Source organism: Bufo gargarizans, chromosome 1 (genome assembly GCF_014858855.1).
Source record: "Bufo gargarizans isolate SCDJY-AF-19 chromosome 1, ASM1485885v1, whole genome shotgun sequence".
Taxonomy (NCBI): Eukaryota; Metazoa; Chordata; class Amphibia; order Anura; family Bufonidae; genus Bufo; species Bufo gargarizans.
The window spans coordinates 92,238,993-92,263,239 of NC_058080.1; positions in this window are offsets into that span (position 1 = coordinate 92,238,993).

The window sequence follows — 24,247 nt, forward strand, 5'->3', positions numbered from 1 at the left end:
GTATCGTCGACTACAATCGGTATATGGGAGGAGTTGATCTCTCTGATCAAGTCCTCACGCCATATAACGCCATGCGCAAAACCCGGGCATGGTACAAAAAAGTTGCGGTCTACTTGGTGCAGGTTGCCATGTACAACTCTTTTGTACTATCCCGAAGCGCTGGCAGCACAGGGACATTCCTCCAATTCTATGAGGCAGTCCTCAAGGACCTGATCTTTTCGGACCGGGAAAGAGCAGGCCGGAGTACCTCGGGAACTGGAGGCGCCCGGATCGTCCCTGGCCAACACTTTCCAGGTGTGGTCCCCCATAATGGAAAGAAGGGACGAACCCAAAAAAAGTGCAGAGTGTGTCACAAGAGGGGGATACGGAAGGACACCACCACTCAATGTGACACATGCCCCGATCATCCGGGCCTCTGCATTATCGATTGCTTCAGGGAGTATCACACTTCCATGGAGTACTAAATTTTTATAATCCCCAACAGTCCACTAGAGAACATAAAACACTATGGCTCTCAGACTTTGGAGACACGAAAACAATTTTTCTTTCCCCAAAAAATATTAGTTTTAGTGCAGGCATCCTCAAACTGCGGCCCTCCAGATGTTGTAAAACCATAACTCCCAGCATGCCCAGACAACCTACAGCCATCATCAGGGCATGGTGGGAATTGTAGTTTTACAACATCTGGAGGGCCACAGTTTTAGGATGCCTGCTTAGTGTCTCCAAAGTCTGAGAGCCATACATATTGGGCATCGTCACGTGCGTAAAAGTCGTCGCTATAAAAATAACTTTTTACCAAACGCCTCGGATGAACGGTGTTAAAAATATAAAATAAAAACGGTGCCAAAACACCTATTTTTGGGCAAAATTTTAATTTAAATCCATTTTGCCGGTAATAAAGCAAGGGTTAACAGCCAAACAAAACTAAACATTTATTGCCCCAATTCTGTAGTTTGCAGAAACACCCCATATGTGGTCGTAAATGGCTATATAGCCGCACAGCAGGGCATAGAACGAAGGGAACTCCATACGGTTTCTGGAAGGCAGATTTTGATGGACAGTTTTTTTTTTACACCATGTCCCATTAGAAGCCCCCCCTGATGTAGCCTAGACTAGAAACTCCAAAAAAGTGACCCCATCTAAGAAACTACACCCCTCAAGGTATTCAAAAGTTACTTTACAAACTATGTTAACCCTTTAGGTGTTCCACAAAACTAAATAGCGAATGTAGAAACAATTTTAGAATTAAATTTTTTTGTTACATTGCCTCAAAAAAGAGTAATATAGAGCAACCAAAAATCAAATTTACCCCAAAAATAGTCCCAAAACAACAACCACCTTATCCCGTAGTTTCCTAGATGGGGTCACTTTTATGGAGTTTCTACTCTAGGGGGGCATCAGGGGGCTTGAAAGGGTACATGGTGTAAATAAACCAGTCCAGCAAAATCTGCCTTCCAAAAACCATATGACGTTCCCCTTCTTCTATGTCCTGCCGTTTAGCCAAATAGTAGTTTACCACCACATATGGGGTGTTTCTGCAAACTACAGAATCAGGGCAACCCATTTTGAGTGTTGTTTGGCAGTTAACCCTTGTTTTACTCCTGGAAAAAACTGATTATATTGGAAAAATTTCCAAAAAATAGAAATTTCAAAATTGTTTCTCCATCTGCCATTAACTCTTGTGGAACACCTAAAGGGTTAACAAAGTTTGTAAACCCAGTTTTGAATACCTTGAGGGGTGTACTTTCTTAGATGGAGTCACTTTTTTGAAATTTCTATTCTAGGGGTGCAACAGGGGGCTTCAAATGGGACATGGTATAAACAAAACCAGTCCTGCAAAATCTGCCTGCCCAAAACCCATATGGTGTTCCCCTCCTTCTATGTGCTCCCGTTCGGCCAAACAGTAGTTTACGACCACATATGGGGTGTTTTTGCAAACTACAGAATCAGGGCAACCCATTTTGAGTGTTGTTTGGCAGTTAACCCTTGTTTTACTCCTGGAAAAAATTGATTATATTGGAAAATTTTCCCAAAAATAGAAATTTCAAAATTGTTTCTCCATCTGCCATTAACTCTTGTGGAACACCTAAAGGGTTAACAAAGTTTGTAAACCCAGTTTTGAATACCTTGAGGGGTGTACTTTCTTAGATGGAGTCACTTTTTTGAAATTTCTATTCTAGGGGTGCAACAGGGGGCTTCAAATGGGACATGGTATAAACAAAACCAGTCCTGCAAAATCTGCCTTCCAAAACCCATATGGTGTTCCCCTCCTTCTATGTGCTACCGTTCGGCCAAACAGTAGTTTACGACCACATATGGGGTGTTTTTGCAAACTACAGAATCAGGGCAACCCATTTTGAGTGTTGTTTGGCAGTTAACCCTTGTTTTACTCCTGGAAAAAACTGATTATATTGGAAAATTTTCCAAAAAATAGAAATTTCAAAATTGTTTCTCCATCTGCCATTAACTCTTGTGGAACACCTAAAGGGTTAACAAAGTTTGTAAACCCAGTTTTGAATACCTTGAGGGGTGTACTTTCTTAGATGGAGTCACTTTTTTGAAATTTCTATTCTAGGGGTGCAACAGGGGGCTTCAAATGGGACATGGTATAAACAAAACCAGTCCTGCAAAATCTGCCTTCCAAAACCCATATGGTGTTCCCCTCCTTCTATGTGCTACCGTTCGGCCAAACAGTAGTTTACGACCACATATGGGGTGTTTCTGCAAACTACAGAATCAGGGCAACCCATTTTGAGTGTTGTTTGGCAGTTAACCCTTGTTTTACTCCTGGAAAAAAATTATTATATTTTCCAAAAAATAGAAATTTCAAAATTGTTTCTCCATCTGCCATTAACTCTTGTGGAAGACCTAAAGGGTTAATAAAGTTTGAAAAAACAGTTTTGAATACTTTGAGGGGTGTAGTTTCTAGAATGGGGTCATTTTTGGGAGGTTTCTATTATCTAAGCCTCACAATATGACTTCAAACCTGAACTGGTCCATAAAAAGTGGGATTTTGAAGATTTCTCAAAAATTTCAAAATTTGCTTCTAAACTTCTAAGCCTTGTAACATCCCCAAAAAATAAAATATCATTCCCAAAATGCTACAAACATGAAGTAGACATATGGGGAATGTAAAGTCATCACAATTTTTGGGGGTATTACTATGTATTACAGAAGTAGAGAAACTGAAACTTTGAAATTTGCTAATTTTTCAAATTTTTTGGTAAAAAATGTATTTTTTTATGCAAAAAAATTAACTTTTTTGACCCAATTTTAGCAGTGTCATGAAGTACAATATGTGACGAAAAAACAATCTCAGAACGGCCTGGGTAAGTCGAAGCGTTTTAAAGTTATGAGCACTTAAAGTGACACTGGTCAGATTTGCAAAAAATGGCCTGGTCCTTAAGGTGAAAATGAGCCTGGTCCTTAAGGGGTTAAAGGCTACTCTCCTATTGAAATAGCAATGCGATTAATTCAAGTTATAATAATCGAATTTCGATTTTAACTTAGCACTGCTATAGTCCATATTCGTTAATTCTAGCCTAATATGGAATATAGCAGTGCTAAGTTAAAATCGAAATTCGATTATTATAACTTGAATTAATCGAATTGCGATTTCAACTTGGACCTGGTTTACTATGGTTGGCTTGGTAGAATTAGCGAATATGACGAATGTATTCGTCATATTCCACAAAACGAATATAACGAATGTATTCGTCATATTCCACAAAACGAAGATAACGAAGTATTCTGCATCTTCGTTTTAGCTACCTATTCATCAACTTCGCTAATTCTAGCAATCATATAGGAAAGTTTACTATAGAGACAGCTAAGTTTAATTCAATATGCGATTACATTACTTTGCTTTTTTTTATAAATAGAATAATTATAATAATTATCAGGTATTATAATTATTCTATTTTTTTTTTTTTTAAAAGCAGTCATATAATCGCATAGCGAATTAAACTTAGCTGTCTCTATAGTAAACTTTCCGATATGATTGCTAGAATTAGCGAAGTTGACGAATAGGTAGCTAAAACGAAGATGCAGAATACTTCGTTATCTTCGTTTTGTGGAATATGACGAATACATTCGTTATATTCGTTTTGTGGAATATGACGAATACATTCGTCATATTCGCTAATTCTACCAAGCCAACCATAGTAAACCAGGTCCAAGTTGAAATCGCAATTCGATTAATTCAAGTTATAATAATCGAATTTCGATTTTAACTTAGCACTGCTATATTCCATATTAGGCTAGAATTAACGAATATGGACTATAGCAGTGCTAAGTTAAAATCGAAATTCGATTATTATAACTTGAATTAATCGCATTGCTATTTCAATAGGAGAGTAGCCTTTAAGTTAAAATCGAAATTTGATTATTTAAATCGCATATTAATAGCGATAACAAGAATAATGACGAATATTCGATTTCGACGAATATAAAACAAATATTCTATCGAATATTCGCGAATTTTGTCGAAATCGAATATGGCACCTGCCGCTCATCACTACCGCTCAACTCTATTTAGCACGGCAGGGGGCGTCATCACAGACAAGCGCAGCCGCCTGTCCTCAGCTAATGTGGACAAGCTCACGTTTATTAAAATGAACCAGGCATGGATCCCTCAGGACTTGTCCGTACCTTGTCCAGAATAGACATGTATATTGGCACTAACCAGCCATTGTTATACTGCAGTGCAATTGCTTATGTTTGTATTTTGAATATTTCACACTCTTTTGGAGTGTACCATAGTTTAAAAAAATGTAATTAAAACCAAAAACCTGTGTTGGCTATCTCGTCCTCCTCCACCGCCGCTTCCACCTACTCCGCTATGTCCACCGCCTCCTCAAACTCCTACTCCATATGGAACTCCACCTCATAAATCATTTTATTTTATTTTTTTGTATTTTATTTTATTTTATATCATTTCACTTATTTGTCATTTACATTTTCGGGTGAAATTCACAAATTTTTGGGTGTATAGTACCACTGCTATACCTAGTAGTCCGGTTAAAAATTAAAATTAAATTGTCATTAACATTTTCTGGCGAAATTAAACAATGTTTAAGTGTATAGTACCACTGCTATACCTAGTAGGCCAGATATAAAAATAAATAAAAATTGTCATTAACTTTTTCGGGTGAAGTTCATCAATTTTTGGGTGTATAGTACCACTGCTATACCTAGTAGGCCGGTTAACAAAAAAATAATAATTTGTCAGTTACATTTTCAGCTGAAATTCAACAATTTTTGTGTGTGAAGTACCACTGCTATACCTAGTATGTTGGTTAACAACAAAAAAATGTTAAAAAATTGTCAGTTTCTGGTGAAATTCAGCAATTTTTTTGTGTGATGTACCACTGCTATACCTATTAGGCCTGTAAAAAAAAAAAAAAAACATCTGTCAGTTACATTTTATGGTCAAATTCACAACCTAGTTGACAGCTTAATAGATTTCAATAATTTTTATTTTACATTTTCGGGTGACAATAAACAATTGTTTTCTGTCATAGAACCCTGCTCTACCAAGTAGACAGACAGGTTAATTAATCTCTGTAATTTTTCTGTTACATTCTTGGGTTGACATTATACAATTTTAGACATGAATAAACCCCTGCTCTGCATAGGTGACAGGGAATAAAATACTGAAATGCTTATTTGATTCAATGCTTAAACTTAAACAAGTTGTACCACATTTTAACTCTTAATACTTTGTCCCACAATTCCGCTTGACTCTTTTGGCCCACCTTTGGGCTTCTGTAATTTGTCCCACATTTGCGCCTCAATAGCTTTTCCCACATTTCTGGTCGATCCCAATTTTTTTTTATACATTATTCTCCCTTAAATTTGGTCTGTTTTTCTCACGCTCCCCCTCCGACGTGGAACCCTGATTCCCCGCCAACCATGGTAGGCGCATAAAAGAACATCGAAAGTTGATAGAGCACATATCAAATTGGATCGTGAACATCACGCGGACGTGCAACATGGTGGGGCAGTAAGTATGCACACGCCTACACAAACTAACTGACAGGGGCCAGCCCCTGCAACTTCTGGGTCTCCAAATTAGACACATGGCCTGAGCTTGCCCTTTACCCCTTAAAGGTGCTGGCCTGCCCTGCACCCGGTGTTTTGTCTGAACGTGTGTTTAGCACGACTGGAGGGTTATATTTCCCAATGTTTTGGGGTGTACCCTAATAAAAAAAAAATATTAAACAAAAAGCAGTGTAGGCTACCTCCTTCTCCTCCACCACCACTTCCACCTACACCGCCTCCTCAACCTCCTACTCCATATGGACCTGGTCCTCCTAGATCAAGATTATTATTCTTTATCTTTACGTATTTTATGTTATTTTAAGTAATTTTCATATCCACATTTGTTTGCAGACCACTTGCCATGCTCTTAACAACATTTTGACGACATTTGCAGCCCTCTAGCCCTTTCCATGACATTTTTAAAGCCATTTTAGTGCTCAAAAGTTCGGGTCCCCATTTACTTCAATGGGGTTTGGGTTTGGGGTCAAGTTTGGGTCAAGTTCAGGTCCCGAACTCGAAACCGTTGAAACCGAACATCCCAGTGTACGCTCAACTCTATTCCTGATTCTAAGAAACTTCCAATTGTTTTTATCGATAATATACTCAAATTGCATGGGATATCTGAATCTATTGTCTCTGATAAGGGAGTACAGTTTGCCTAGATTCTGGAGAGAGTTTAGCAAAAGATTGGGAATCAAACTATCCTCCTCTTCAGCATTCCATCCTGAGACAAATGGACTAACTGAAAAGGTCAACCAGGATTTGGAGCAGTTTTTGAAGTGCTTTGTATCTGATTGTCAAAATAAATGGGACATTTTTTAGTCAACAACCACATCAGCTCCTTTACTCCCATCCACTACGTTTTATCACGTCCTGCCCCAGCCCCCGTCTAGCTGCCTCTGTTGCTGCCCCGATTCTAAAAGAGTGGCTAGAGTAACCCCCTAGCTCTATGCCCAACTGCCCTAGACATCGTTTGAAGACCGCCGTGAACTGGAAATGGGAAAGGAAAGACCCGTCCACATGCACCAAAAGAGGGTATGTTTTCCCCTTCACATCCACCCCGTACTCCTTCAAGCAGTATACCGGACACATTGCGCAACCCGGGACCACAAAAAGAACAACTTTGAGACCTCTTCCCTCCCCATCAGTTTTTGATCTTTTAATACGAAATTCCACCCTATCCGGAAAGAGGTCCACATCATCCCTGAACAGGCCTCCCTGTATCTTAACCGACGGACAAACCAACTTGCCCAAACGCAATGCCCCGAAAAAAGCTAGCGAAAAAGCCAACCGAAACAAACGCAACTCCCACGATGAGGCACAGACGTCGACTAATTGCTCTCCCAACCTTAACAGCAAAGCAAAAGACACCGGCCTACGATCATCCTCCTCCAACTGAGAACGCCGCCAATCCTTCAAAGCCCTCACCACCAGAAAAGACTTGGTGACGTCCGGCAAATTCCTGAGACGAAAACCGAAAGCCAAACCCGAAACGCAACTATTAATTCTAGAGATAGACCACCCCTCCTCTCTACAATGCCCAATGAACAACAGCATGGGAATTTCAAAGTCATCTGTCTCAACGCCCAACCTGGTCTTCCATTCCTTCCAGCATTCCCATGCCCTATTGTATGTCTCCCACGTACCGGGTGCTAGTGAAGCCGGTATGAGACCCGCTACGGTGTCTCCAGGAGTTCCCACAGGCAACTCGGGCAGTCCAGACCGCGTTCCTCTGCCCCTGGGCCAGCTGGGGGAAACGATCCCACTGTGAACAAGAGAGAGCATCAGCAATACAGTTATCAACCCCTGGTACGTGCACTGCTACCACCCAAGCATTGAGTGACAAACACTCCAAGACTAGCCTCTGTAATAGACGCACCACTAACGATGAAGAAGCCGACAACCCGTTAATCACCTGCACTACCCCCATGTTGTCACAGTGGAAACGGACCTTCTTGTTCCTAAAATCCTTCCCCCATAGCATTACCGCCACTACAATGGGGAACAGCTCCAGCAACACTAAATTCTTGACCCAGCCTCTCTCCACCCAGGTATCAGGCCAACCCCCCGCACACCATTGACCCCCACAGTAGACCCCATAACCGCCTCCCCCCACAGCATCAGAGAAAAGGTCAAAATTAAAGGTGTCCACCACGTCACCCATAAACAGTCCCCTGCCATTTTAACGTTCCAGAAACGATGCCCAAACTTGCAGATCCGCCCTGAACTCTTTTCCCAGTCTAATTAAGTGATGCGGTGCCGCCACCCCGCCGTTGCCGCCGCCAAATGCCTACTAAATACTCTACCCATGAGGATGATCCGACAAGCGAAATTTAGCTTCCCCAGGAGTGACTGTAGGCTTCACAATTGAATTTTGTGCAGCCGCCGCGCCCTGTCCACTTCCTTTTTTAGGTCCTCAACCTTGTCCAAGGGCAGCCTACATTCCATCCTCACTGAGTCAATCACTATGCCCAGGAAGCTCAATTCCGTGGTCGGTCCCACCATTTTTTCTGCCGCTAGGGGAACCCCGAAGGAATTAAACAACGCCTCCATCGTGTGCAACAGTAAAGAGCACATCCTGGATCCCGGTGGGCCAACACATAAGAAATCGTCCAAATTGTGAATAATCGATTCATTTCCGGAGGAATCCACTACCGCCCATTCTAGAAAAGAGCTGAACTTCTCAAAATACGCATATTATAATGAATAATTGGTAAACAACGATCAACCAAAAATTTACCCTCCCAAAAACATCCCAACAAATGCAGGCTATCAGGATGCTGACTCTATATCCGTTTTTGCCATCAATGCCCCCCGAACTTCTTAACCCACTTCACTGCCACATCAAACGAAGGTATAGACTACTGAGCACAGCGCAGGGTCAATACCGTCGTTGACCGACAATCCCTTTGGAAAGGATTGATGTTGAATCAGGCGAAACGTATTCACCTCCTTCTTTGGGACCACCCCCAGTGGCGACAAACGCAAGTTCTGCAAAGGTGGTTCCAAAAACAGGCCAGCCATCCTTCCCAGTCCAACTTCCTTTTCTAACTTTTTTGTAACTACATCTGGGTGCCCCCTGGCCGACTGCAAGTTCTTCCTAAGCAATGCAGGCCCAGATGGAATAAACAGAATTTTAAATCCCCCCCGAAAAACCTTCCCGCAACAATTGCGCAGCCCCCCTATCCGGATATCTAGCGAGAAGCCGGTCCATCTCTTGCAGACACACTGGTGTCTCCCCGTTTCGCAGAACCCTCACTCCCCTTCTGCTTGGCCCCTCTAAAACACTGCGCGGCTCTGTGGGACCCGCCACAATTGGAACATTCGTGCTTGAATTTGCACTTGGCTCCAAATTTACACCCCCCTTCATTAAATAGAAAGCACAATCCCTTTGCGGATGCTGCCGCTAATCCGGATTGTCCCCCCGCCCCTGATTCGCTCCGAAAAGGGCTGACCTGACCTAATCGGCGCCGTCACTTTTAGCCACAAAGCGATATCTTTGTGGTCCCGTTTTATATCAAGGCGTACCGCCTTCCGCTGCCTAAACTGCTCATCGTACCAAAGCCAGGCCATTCCCCCACAAACACGGTAAGCTTCCCTGATGGCATCCAGGTAGCAAAAAAGCACTCTGGCTCTTTTTCCCCTATCACACTGGCCAATATCGCGAACGCCTGCAACCAGTTAGGGAACGTTCGCTGTATCAGTCGGTACCTACGCTTCTCTTCGTCCTCCCTCTTGCCCTCATCCTTCCACGCCCTATCCAAATTGAATCTGTCCAAAGGGAGAAGGGAAAATATGTCCACATACTCCCCTTTCCAGATGCGCTCCCTAACCTCCTGCTTCAAATGTGCCCCCAACGGGCCCTCAAAACAAACCTAGACTTCACCCTTCGCCCTATCATCTAACCTCATTATATCCTCCTGTGCGGACCCGCCTGCCTGCGTCTGCACCGACGCCGAAGTACCACTTGAAACCACCGTGGGTGTACCCGAAGCTGGCGGCCCCCCCGCGGCCACCCCCACGCCCTACGCCGGCAATGGCCCTGACGCTACCGACCCGCCGATGTTCCCCCCAGGCCCCCCCAATGGCAATTCAGGGTTCCCTGCCGCCCCCCAAATTCGCTAGCAACTCCACCAAACCCCCCAAAAACTGGCCCAGCCCCTTACTTAAGTCTGACTGGGGTCCCCCAGACACTAACTGACATAAAGGTCCCCATGGTGTCTCACCTGGCTGCCTGGGTGCTGTGACCCCATCAGCCGAAGGTCCTGGATCCTGACGCCTGGTCCTCTGCAACGGTCCTGGCACAGCGAGTTCCCACGGATGTCCCCTGGATACCTCTTGTGCGGCAAAACCTTCCTCACCGACTTGCCTGGCGACGAGGGCCTGCTGACGTGGGCTACTGATCCAGCTGAGGGGCCTCATCCACATTCAGATCCTAGAGAGGACCCGCCGTACCTGGTCCTGAACACAAGGTGGTGGTGCTGGGCTGCTGAAGAGGCCTCCTGTGGCCTGCACGAGGGCTCCGCCTACTGCCTACACCCGGTGCCTGCAGGCGTGAAGGGTCCTATGAAGCAGAGCTCCGTCTTCGGCGCTAAGCCCGAGGGGAGGCAAGGTCTGGGCTAAGGCGCGCCGGCGGCCTGGACCGCCGTGGCCGGGACGCAGTTGGCTGAGGCGGAGCGGGTGCCTCAGCCGCCCCTCTGTTCCTGAAGCCAGCCGGGTCCCCGAGCAGCTGCCGCCGTCCTGAGATCCGCAATTAGAGAATCCACGTCCATGGTGAGTACCGGTGTGCGCAGCTCCGTTTCACCATAAAATGGCCTCCTTCTTCCTCAGACCCTCGCCCATTAAACCCCTCGCTGCACGCCCCCCCATCGCTTAAACTAGCCAATCGGCTTCCCAGGGGGCTCCCTCAAATCAGCCCCACGTCATGCTCGCCTCCCCCCAAGGCTACGACCCCAGTCCGCCTCTTTCTGCAGATGTGGCCCTGGTAATGTCACTGTCAGAAGCGGACAACGTCTATTGACAAAGTACACTGTAAGTAACAGATAAAGATACATTTTTTAAGTGCACTCGTTACACTGCAGATGTGGCCCTGGTAATATTACTGTCAGAAGTGGACACTATCTATTGACAAAGTAAACTGTATGTCACAGAAGCATTTTTGAAATTCACACGTTAGGCTACTTTCACACTTGCGTTCGGGGCTCCGCTTGTGAGTTCCGTTTGAAGGCTCTCACAAGCGGCCCCGAACGGATCCGTACTGCCCTAATGCATTCTGAGTAGATAAGGATCCGCTCAGAATGCATCAGTCTGGCAGCGTTTGTCCTCCGCTCCGCTCAGCAGGCGGACACCCGAACGCTGCTTGTAGCGTTCGGGTGTCCGCCTGGCCGTGCGGAGGCGTGCGGATCCGTCCAGACTTACAATGTAAGTCAATGGGGACGGATCCGTTTGAAGATGCCACAATATGGCTCAATCTTCAAGCGGATCCGTCCCCCATTGACTTTACATTGAAAGTCTGGACGGATCCGTCCGAGGCTATTTTCACACTTAGCTTTTATATGCCAATATAATGCAGACGGATCCGTTCTGAACGGAGCCTCCGTCTGCATTATTATGATCGGATCCGTTCAGAACGGATCCGATCGAACGCTAGTGTGAAAGTAGCCTAAGTCAATGGGGACGGATCCGTTTGAAGTTGACACAGTATGGCTCAATTTTCAAACGGATCCGTCCCCCATTGACTTTCAATGTAAAGTCAAAACGGATCCGTTTGCACTATCATGAACAAAAACAAAAAAAAATAAAAAATCTTTTTTTTTTTTTTTGTTCATGGTAATGCAAACGGATCCGTTCTGAACGGATGTAAGCGTTTGCATTATAGGGGCGGATCCGTCTGTGCAGATACCAGACGGATCCACTCCGAACGCAAGTGTGAAAGTAGCCTTACACTGCAGATGTGGCGCTGGTAATGTCACTGTCAGAAGCAGACACAGTCTATTGACAAAGTACACTATATGTCACAGATACATTTTGGAAGCGCACATGTTTCACCGCAGATGTGGCCCTGGTAAGGTCACTGTCAGAAGCGGACAACGTCTATAGAAAAATTACAATGTTTGTCACAGATACATTTTGGATGCGCACACGTTACACTGCAGATGTCGCCCTGGAAATGTTACTGTCAGAAGCGGACACCGTACATTGACAAAGTACACTGTATGTCACAGATAAAGATACATTTTTGAAGTGCACACGTTACACTGCAAATGTGGCCCTGGTAATGTCACTGCCAGAAGTCGACACCGTCTATGGAAAAAGTACACTGTATGTCACAGATACATTTTTGAAGCACACACGTTACACCGCAGATGTGGCACTGGTTATGTCAGTGTCAGAAGCGGACACCGTCTATTGTAAAAGTACACTGTATGTCACAGATATCTTTTGGATGCACACACTTTACACTGGAGATGTGGCGCAGCTAATGTCAATCTCCGCAGTGGACATAGTCTACGGAAAAAGTACACTGGATGTCACAGATATTTTTGGGATGCGCAAACTTTACACTAGAGATGTGGCGCAGCTAATGTCACTGTCCTCAGCAGACACCGTCTACGGAAAAAGTACACTGGATGTCAGATATTTTTGGGATACGCATACTTTACACAGGAGATGTGGCACAGATAATATAACTGTCCGCAGCAGACACCATATATGGAAAAGTACACTGGATGTCACTGATATTTTAGAGATACGCACACTTTAAACAGGAGATGTGGCGCGGATAATTTAACTGTCTGCAGCGGACACCGTCAACGGAAAATGTGCATTGGATGTCCCTGATATTCTAGGGATGTTCACACTTTAAACAGGACATGTGGCGCAGATAATTTAACTGTCTGCAGCAGTCTATTAGACGCAATTTAACACTAAAAATATATATTGTTGCTGTCACACACAGTCCATAACCCCTTCCCGACCGCAATCTGTATATATACGTTCTGGCAGCTCTTTAATCCAAGCCCCTGTCACGGACAGCATACAGTGCAGTAATGCCGGCAAGGGACCAATCAGAGTGATCCCTTGCCGGCAATTGATCCGATTGGTTAGTCTGTGCAGACTAACCAATCGGATCGCGGCAGTGTTAAAATGCCGGTTTCAGGCTCTGATCTGCGCTCTGCAGATCAGAGCCTGAAATCAGTGTCCTCGTGCCCCCCCCCCCGATCCATGCAGCCCCCCATCTGTGCAGCGCCCCCCCGCCCCTGATCTGTGCAGACACCCCCCCCCCCCGATCTGTGCAGCCCATCTGTGCCCCCTCCATCTGTTCCCCATCTTTCCCAGTGCTGCCCCCTCCTTGAGTCCACCCCCTGCTGGAGTGACACCCTCCCTCCCCCCCTCTTCCAGCGCTGCCCCCCGTCTGCCCCACTGCTGTGTTTGATGGTGGTGGCTCCATTCCTGAGCCACCGCCATCATCAGAGTGTCAGTTCTATGCTGACACTCTGCTGTAAGTTCTGTAACCCCATAGATGCCGCGGCATCCATGGGGTTAATAGAGGAAGGGGGCTCCCTCTCTCCACCATCGGGGCTGCTGCGCTGCGATGGCAGCCCCAATGGTTGCCCTGGCAACCGGACGCTTTGCAAAAGTGTCCGCTGTTGCCACCTACAGGGCATCTGAATGTATTACACTTTGCAATGCAAGAGCATTGCAAAGTATAGTACAGCCACCAGCCCCACTGGATCTTCATGATCCAAGAGGGACTTGATAAAAAAAGTAAAAATAAATAAATAAAAATGTAAAAAAAAAAATTATAATTGCCTTTTCCTATAAAAAATGAAAAATAAAAAAACTATACATATTAGGTATCACCACGTCCGAAACGACCGTCTCTATAAAGATATCACATGATAGACCCCGTCCGATAAACACCATAAAAAAATAAAATAAAAACTGTGTAAAAAAAAGCCATTTTTGCCACCTTACATCACAAAAAGTGCAACAGCAAGCGATCAAAAAGGCGTATTACCCCCAAAATAGTACCAATCAAACCGTCACCTCGTCCCGCAAAAAATGATACCCTATTTAAGATAATCGCCCAAAAAATAAAAAAGCTATGGCTCTCAGACTATAGAGACACTAAAACATCATTTTTTTTGGTTTCAGAAATGCTATTATTGTGTAAAACTTAAATAAATAAGAAAAAGTATACATATTAGGTATTGCCACGTCCGTAGCTATCTTCTCTATAAAACTATCACATGACCTAACTCCTCAGATGAACGCTGTAAAAATAAATAAATGAAAACTGTTCCAAAACAGCAAATTTTTGGGTCACCTTGCCCCATAAAGTGTAATAATGAATGATCAAAAAATCCTATGTACCCAAAAATGGTACCAATAAAAAACACTTTCTGCAAAAAACGAGCCCCTGCACAAGACGATCGGCAGAAAAATAAAAAACATATGGCGTTCAGAAAACCAATCCAGCACAATCTGCCTTCCAAAAACCGTATGGCATTCCTTTCCTTCTGCGCCCTGCCGTGTGCCCGTACAGCAGTTTATGACCACATGTGGGGTGTTTATGTAAACTGCGGAATCAGGGTAATAAATATTGAGTTTTGTTTGGCTGTTAACCCTCAATGTGTTAAAGATTTTTTTTTTATAAAATAAAAAATCTGCCAAAAATTAGAAATTTTGAAATTTAATCTCCATTTTCCTTTAATTCTTGTGGAACGCCTAAAGGGTTAACAAAGTTTGTAAAATCAGTTTTGAGTAACTTGAGGGGTGTAGTTTCTACAATGGGGTCATTTCTGGGGGTTTCCACTATGTAAGCCCCACAAAGTGACTTCAGACCTGAACTGGTCCTTAAAAAGTGGGTTTTGGAAATTTTCTTAAAAATTGTAAGAATTGCTTCTAAACTTCTAAGCCTTCTAACGTCCTAAAAAAATAAAATGACATTTCCAAAATGATGCCAACATAAAGTAGACATATGGGGAATGTTAAGTAATAAATATTTTATTAGGTATGACTTTCTGTTTTAGAAGCAGAGAAATTGAGAGAATTTTTCAAAATTTTTGGTAAATTTGTGATTTTTTCATAAATAAAGGTGAAATATATTGACTCAAATATATGACTATCATGAAGTACAATGTGTCACGAGAAAACAATCTCAGAATGGCATGGATAAGTAAAAGTGTTCCAAAGCTATTACCACATAAAGTGACGCATGTCAGATTTGTAAATTTTGACCTGGACACTGGGGCATCAATGACCCTTGGTCATGAAAGGGTTAAAATGACTTTTACAAACACAGAAATATAGTGGCAAATCTGGGGGAGCTGCTCAACCCCTAACACTGTAGCGTGTTTTTCATTGGGGGAGCAGTCCCACCGCATGTGGACCGCAGCAAACGACTATCCCCAGCAAAAAATATTTTGCATACGGTGGAGGATGTCGGCGCGGTCCACATGCACCACAAAGGCATCCTACACAAAACGGAGCATTGTGCGGATGAAAATATAATCATAAATCACAGAAGAAATGCACCAAACGGATATGCCACTGACTATACTGGCTAGTCATAAATGCAGATATTAAAAGCTGAGACTTTCGCCAATATTTTCCTGTCAGGAAGATATCGGAGCCCACATGCACTCCATTACATAGTCTGATATGGGTGTGGCTTACAGTCTTGCTTTGTTCACATTGCACTAGTTGTCCTGCTAGGCGGTTGTGTGGAAGCTTGGCTGTGAGCCGGATTACATCACCTTCAGACCATGTTCACACCATAGGTAGCGTAGTGATAGGACCCCTTGCTATGCTGAGAGCCGTGACGTGGTGCATGTGGGCTCCGATATCTTCCTGACAGGAATATATTGGCGAAAGTCTCAGCTTTTAATATCTGCATTTATGACTAGCCAGTATAGTCAGTGGCATATCCGTTTGGTGCATTTCTTCTGTGATTTATGATTATATTTTCATCCGCACAATGCTCCATTTTTGTGTAGGATGCCTTTGTGGTGCATGTGGACCGCGCCGACATCCTCCACCGTATGCAAAATATTTTTTGCTGGGGATAGTCGTTTGCTGCGGTCCACATGCGGTGGGACTGCTCCCCCAATGAAAAACACGCTACAGTGTTAGGGGTTGAGCAGCTCCCCCAGATTTGCCACTATATTTCTGTGTTTGTGTCTTGTTTTATATGTAGTGTATGTGCCTTCACCTGGCATTCAAACACTCTTTGCACCTGGTAGCCTCCATTACATAGTCTGATATGGGTGTGGCTTACAGTCTGGCTTTGTTCACATTGCACTAGTTGTCCTGCTAGGCGGTTGTGTGGAAGCTTGGCTGTGAGCCGGATTACATCACCTTCAGACCATGTTCACACCATAGGTAGCGTAGTGATAGGACCCCTTGCTATGCTGAGAGCCGTGACGTGGTGCATGTGGGCTCCGATATCTTCCTGACAGGAATATATTGGCGAAAGTCTCAGCTTTTAATATCTGCATTTATGACTAGCCAGTATAGTCAGTGGCATATCCGTTTGGTGCATTTCTTCTGTGATTTATGATTATATTTTCATCCGCACAATGCTCCATTTTGTGTAGGATGCCTTTGTGGTGCATGTGGACCGCGCCGACATCCTCCACCGTATGCAAAATATTTTTTGCTGGGGATAGTCGTTTGCTGCGGTCCACATGCGGTGGGACTGCTCCCCCAATGAAAAACACGCTACAGTGTTAGGGGTTGAGCAGCTCCCCCAGATTTGCCACTATATTTCTGTGTTTGTGTCTTGTTTTATATGTAGTGTATGTGCCTTCACCTGGCATTCAAACACTCTTTGCACCTGGTAGCCTCCATTACATAGTCTGATATGGGTGTGGCTTACAGTCTGGCTTTGTTCACATTGCACTAGTTGTCCTGCTAGGCGGTTGTGTGGAAGCTTGGCTGTGAGCCGGATTACATCACCTTCAGACCATGTTCACACCATAGGTAGCGTAGTGATAGGACCCCTTGCTATGCTGAGAGCCGTGACGTGGTGCATGTGGGCTCCGATATCTTCCTGACAGGAATATATTGGCGAAAGTCTCAGCTTTTAATATCTGCATTTATGACTAGCCAGTATAGTCAGTGGCATATCCGTTTGGTGCATTTCTTCTGTGATTTATTAAAATGACTTTTAGGTCTCTGAAAAGATTTTTATAAAAATCTTCCAATAACACTCCCTACACTGTCTGTCCCTTCCTATGCTCAGCTCTCCCTGACTAAGACTGAGCTGAACAAGCATCATTGGGTGCTATATAGCACCCGATGATGCGTTCCGGCCAGCCAATCTTTGTAATGCCAGTAACCAACATAGCTAAGACATTACAGTGAGGGCAGTATTTACCTACAAGTTTATTGGCTGCATAGCATCCAAGAAACATGCGGGGAGGAGCCTTGAGCATTGCACTCGAGCACATGCGGTATTTGCCTGAGTAAGCCATGTGCCGAGCATCGAGATCCTTGAGCCGAACTGGTGTTTTCGGCCAAGCATGCTCAATCAACACTAGTCCTGATTATTTTTGAGCGAACAATAAAATCCCAGTGGGCCCCCTTGAGGCATTTTTTTGCATTTACATGTCCCCCTGTGGCTCCCACATGGTATAATGACCCCCAGTGGCCCCTATACAGTATAATGACCACTAGTGGCCCTTCACACAGTATAATGACCCCCCAATGCCCCCCACACTGTATAATGACCCCCAGTGGCCCCACACACAGTATAAAGACCCCACAGCGGCCCTCCATTCAGAATAATAACCCCCAGTCGCCCCTATTCAGAATAATGACCCCCAGTAGCCCCCACACTGGGGAAATACTGTATTGAGGGGGCTCTGGGGGTCATTATACTGAATGGAGGATCATTGGGGATCATTATACTAAATGGGGGACACTGGGGGTCATTATACTATGTAAAGGACCCTCACAGTATAATGGCCCAACAGAGGCCTTCCATTCAGAATAATGCCCCCCAGTCGCCCCCACACTGGAGGTTATACTGTATGGAGGGGCACTGGGGGTCATTATATGGAATGGGGGCTCTGGTGGTCATTATACTAAATAGAGCGTCAATAGGGATCATTATACTAAATGGGGGGCACTGGGGGGTCATTATACTGTGTAAGGGGCCCTCACAGTGTAATGACGCCCCAGTGGCCCCCTCACATATCTATCACTGCTGGAGCGCAGAGGAGCCGGTGGTCCTGTCATTAACTAACCGCAGCTCCCTGCGCTCCTTCTCTCCTCCGGCCCACTGCAGCAGTGAAAGACACGTCATGATGTCACTGCTGGGCCGGGCCTGGAGGAAAGAAGGAGAATTGCAGTGATGTAGCTAGAACTGACTGGGCCCCACAGCTAATTTTAGTATGCCCCCCGCACCAGTGGGTTCACATCACGTTTTTCCGATCCGTTTGATGTATACAAATGTGCAGCACTCCACGTTTGTGTATCCTTCAGAGTCCAGTAAAAAATGCATACGTTAACGTAAATGTTTTTTTACAATGGAACTGTATGGTGAATGGACATCACTGTACGGCATCAGTCTGAGCATCTGTTAACGCATAAATTTTTGGTATACATTAAATGGATAGCACAAATAGGATGTGAACCCAGCCTTAGTGTCCACACAGCGGAGCAGCGTGGCGGAGAGGGGAGGCCGCCATGTACTGACAGAGTGCTACCTGGTCCTGGTGGTCAGGGGTGAGGACTGTGTTTCCCAAGGATCATTTATCTATTGGGAAATACAGGGCTCAGTATAATACACTAGAATCTATATAATATAAAGATATTAGCCCTACTCGAGAATAATAATACAATTAGGGGGTCATTTATTATATAGAAAAACTTCTATGTCCTTAGCACCGCAATCTGTATCTTTTCCCACTCATGCCAGGTCTAAAAAAAGTGGCGTGGGCATACAGTTATTGGATACCACCGCAAAACAGTGATAATACCGCCATACAATGATAAAACCACCATACAGTGAAGGGTATAAGAGGGCACAGTACAGGGAATGACAAGGGGCACTGTACTGGGTGGGGGGCACAGTCACATTACCCTGTGATATTAGATGGTCCTTATGGTGAATGCGGTTCAGATGCCACCATAATGAGAGGCAGAGGAGTGAGACAGGGGCCCTGGATGGACAGGAGGGGTGGACACAACAAGTAGGTGGAAGGGGCTCTGAGGGGGATTCATACAAGTAGTGGCAGGAGGTCTGTGCAGGGCGGCAATAGGAGATACCGTGGGAGGGAGGAACAGGAGCTCTGGATACATGAGGGAGGAAAGGAGACAGCAGGGGCTCCATGAGATGAGATAGGGCAGAATATGGAGGGGGGCAGGTGTCATGGAGGCAAACTGCTTAATGAAACAGTAAAACAACTAAATAGAATGAAGCAGCATCCAGCAGCAGATCGAAGAGTTCCCCCCTCCCCCTCCTGTCCCACAGAGAAGAGACAGTCAGACTTACTGACAACCTGTGTTCACACTTCTGCTCCAGCCCTTCACAGTGCAGACTCAATGACAACCTGTGTTCACACTTCTGCTCCAGCCATTCACAGTGCAGACTCACTGACAACCTGTGTTCACACTTCTGCTCCAGACCTTCACAGTGCAGACTCACTGACAACCTGTGTTCGCACTTCTGCTCCAGCCCAGCCGTCTCTCACCTCAGGCAGCATGTCCTGTGTAGAATGGGCGTGTCTGAGTCTCTGCAGCAGCCAGCCTCATGTGACTCAGAGGGCTCACCAGAGGGGTACTGCATAAGTGAAATGACAGCAATGAGAGCTTCCATCTGTATTGATGGAAGTGCTCATAGCAGCTCAGTGGGCCCCACCAGGGTTATGACGCCGGCCCTGGGAGCGCGCATAGGCACGCATTTGCATCATATCCCGCCCTGGTCACCTCGTATCTGTGCTGCAATGGTGGTCGTAACCCCTGGGAACAAGTAATGGATATTCCGATTAAAAAATGAATCCAGCCAGCAAAGGAGGCAATATAGACAATCACAGTATATTAGTAAGTGCCTTGTATTCACTTTCTCTACATGATAAATGCCATTTGCAGAAGTGAGACAACTCCTTTAATAATGCACAATTAAACATAATGAAACACAGTCCAGAAGAGGTTCATTTATTCAGTTCTCTGGGTCAGTATGTAGAATGTATTGCTAATCTTTGTAGGAATAATAAATGATTGGCTTTTATTGCCTCTCATCATCTTCATCGTTGCCTTCCTCATCATATGCAAAATAACCTTGTCATCATTTTTCGTCCTTGTTCCCTTTTTTATACTGTTTGTATAGATATCGCCTTAGAATGTTAAAAGGAACAGCCACCGGCATTTGATTATCCACTGACTCTCCTAGTTTGCCAATTACTGTCACTAGGGTTGCTAAGTATTGACATTAAGGAGGAGGCTGATGCTGATGCCAGTGATTCTATTTCTCACTCTTGCTGCATGCACTTTTATTGATGCTCCCCTAATGAAATCTTCTTGCAAAGCAAATTGTTTCTACATTTATTAACTGACTAACTTCGGGGAGCTCGGCACTATCAGAAACAATCAGAAACACTTAAAACTTTGTTAGGCTATCATTCATAGCTACTTAATGTCACATAGAAATCTAGTGTGGAAAAAAACATACAGTGGATATAAAAAGTATACATACCCCTATTAAAATGTCAGGTTTCTGTACTGTAAAAAAATTAGACGAAGATAAATCATTTCAGAACTTTTTCCACCTTTAATGTGACCTATAAACTGTACAGCTTAATTGAAAAACAAACTGAAATATTTTAGGAGGGAAGAAAACAACAACAACAACAAAAAAAAACAACTAAATTAATGTGCTTGCATAAGTGTGTTTAGAATTAAGAATTTACATAAAAAATCATGTGAAATAGGAGTCAGCATACACCTCCCATCATTTAAAGTGCCTCTGATTAACCCCAAATAAAGTTCAGCTGCTCTAGTTGGTCTTTCCTGAAATTGTCTTAGTTGCATCCCACAGCAAAAGCCATGGTCCACAGAGAGCTTTCAAAGCAGCAGAGGGATCTCATTGTTAAAAAGTAAGCTCTAGACTTGACTGCGGCGAATCAATGGATGTCGTACATCTGGACTTCTCCAAAGCATTTGACACTGTACCACATAAAAGGTTAGTATATAAAATGAGAATGCTCGGACTGGGAGAAAACGTCTGTATGTGGGTAAGTTACTGGCTCCGTGATAGAAAACAGAGGGTGGTTTACTAATCGTACACACTCAGATTGGGTCACTGTCACTAGTGGAGTTCCTCAGGGGTCAGTATTGGGCCCTATTCTCTTCAATTATATTTATGTTGGCTTGAAAAAGCCTGTAACATACTGTTATTCTGTAAGATTCTGTTCTTCTATAACATCCTGTTATTCTGTACCATCCTGTTATTCTGTACCATCCTGTTATTCTGTACCGTCCTGTTATTCTGTACCATCCTGTTCTTCTGTACCATCCTGTTCTTCTGTACCATCCTGTTATTCTGTACCATCCTGTTATTCTGTACCATCCTGTTCTTCTGTAACATCCTGTTCTTCTGTAACATCCTGTTCTTCTGTAACATACTGCTATTCGATTGTTTCAGCTTATTATTCCATTTTATTATTATTCTCCGCCCCCCTTTTTCTATACGCTACTACTCCTACAGTTTTGGGGTTACAAATGCCAAACTTTCCACACTTCTTCGACCTATAGTGAGGTAAGTTTCTTGTGCTTTAATAAGAGATCCCACTCGTGGACCACCGAAGACCACTTTTTTGCCATTCACTTTGACAGGGAAAAATTTCAAATTGCTCCCACTCGCACAGTTTTGAAGCTACACTCCCCAAACTTGGACCACATATTGTTAGTGTCAACCCAAATAAACAGGTACATTTTGAGGGGACACCTAAAGTGGTCAGAGCTAGAAACGGCCAATGAAAATGTTGCTATTTTCTATTCGCTACTCCTCCCACAGTTTTAAGAGTACAATTACCAAAGTTTGCACACTTGTTTGGCACATACCCGAATAGTTTTCTTGTGCTTTGTTAACCAATCCCACCCTCTCGGACTCTGGGGGGGCCCCCCGAAGACCCCACTTTTTGTCATAGACTTTCATTGAAAGATTTAAAACTTTTGCCACTCGTACAGCTTTGAATTTAAACTCACCAAACTTGGGTCACTTAGTCATGGGGTAAACCTGAAAATTTCGGTCACATTTTGGGGACTCTAAAAAGTGGGCAGAATCACAATCAACCAATCAGATTTTCCCTATTGACTTCAATGAGAAAATGTAAAAAGCTGTTATTCTTACAATATGAAAGCCAGAGTCCCCAAACTGGCACCATGGGTCACTGGGTGAGTGTGGTTAGAATTTAGAAAAAGTGGGTGGAGCGTTTAACAGCCAATCACATTTCAGCCAATCATTTAAATTTGGGAAAATTTAAATTACTGCCGTTCTTTGACTGACTATTAATGGCAGGGTCCTCAAATTTGGCACAGTCAGTCATTGGTTGACTTGGGTTCAAATTTTAAAATCAGATTTCAAGCCACCATCCTGTGGTTTCTTCAGAAATGACACCATCTAGTTATTAATGATCTTGTAGAAGGCTTGCACAGTATTTTTTATTTTTTGAAGAAGACACTAATCTGTGTAAAGTAATTAACACTGAAGAGGACCGTATACTACTACAGAGGGATCTGGATAGATTAGAGGCTTGGGCAGAGAAGTGGAAGATGAGGTTTAACACTGACAAATGTAAGGTTATGCACATGGGTAGGAATAATGCAAATCACCCGTACATACTAAATGGTAAAACACTGGGTAACACTTACATGGAAAAGGACCTAGGATCTTTAATAAACAGCAAACAAAGCAGTAAAAACCAGTGTCAGGCAGCTGCTGCCAAGGCCAATAAGATAATGGGTTGCATCAAAAGGGGCATATAAGCCCGTGATGAGAACATTGTCCTACCACTTTACAAATCACTAGTCGGACCACACATGGAGTACTGTGTACAGTTCTGGGCTCCTGTGAACAAGGCAGACATAACAGAACTGGAGAGGGTTCAAAGGATGGCAACTAAAGTAATAACTGGAATGGGGCAACTACAGTACCCTAAAAGATTATCAACATTAGGGTTATTCACTTTAGAGAAAATACGACTGAGGGGAGATCTAATTACTATGTATAAATATATCAGGGGTCAGTACAGATATCTCTCCCATCATCTATTTATCCCCAGGACTGTGACTGTGACGAGTGGACATCCTCTGCGTCTGGAGGAAAGAAGGTTTGTACAGAAGCATAGAATTTTTTTTTTTTTACGGTACGAGCAGTGAGACTATGGGACTCTCTGCCCGAGGAGGTGGTGGTGGTGAGTACAATAAAAGAATTCAAGAGGGGCCTGGATGTATTTCTGGAGTGTAATAATATTACAGGCTATAGATACTAGAGAGGGGTTGTTGATCTGGGGAGTTATTCTGATTGCATTAATGGAGTCGGGAAGGAATTTTTCCTCCCTAAGTGGGGAAAATTTGCTTGTACCTTACAGTGGTTTTTTGCCTTCCTTTGGATCAACTTGCAGGATAACCGGCTGAACTGGATGGACAAATGTCTTTTTTCGGCCTTATATACTATGTTATTATGTAGTCAGGAGAAGGGTACAAAAGAATTTCCAAGGCATTGGATATTCTATGGAACACAATGAAGACAGTCATCATCAAGTGGAGAAAATATTGCACAACAGTGACATTGTGAAGACCTGGACGTCCCTCCAAAATAGATGAAAAGATGATAATACAACTGATCTGGGAGTCTACCAAAAGGTCTACAGCAACATTAAAGGAGCTGCAGGAATATCTGGCAAGTACTGGCTGTGTGGTACATATGACAACAATCTCCCGTATTCTTCATATGTTTGGGTTATAGGGTAGAGTGGCAAGATGAAAGCCTTTTCTTACGAAGAAAAATATCCAAGCCAGGCTACATTTTGCAAAAACACATCTGAAGTCTCCCAAAAGCATGTGGGAAAAGGTGTTATGGTCTGATGAAACCAAGGTTGAACTTTTCGGCCATAATTCCAAAAGATATGTTTGGCGCAAAAAGAACACTGCACATCACCAAAAGAACACCATACCCACATTGAAGCATGGTGGT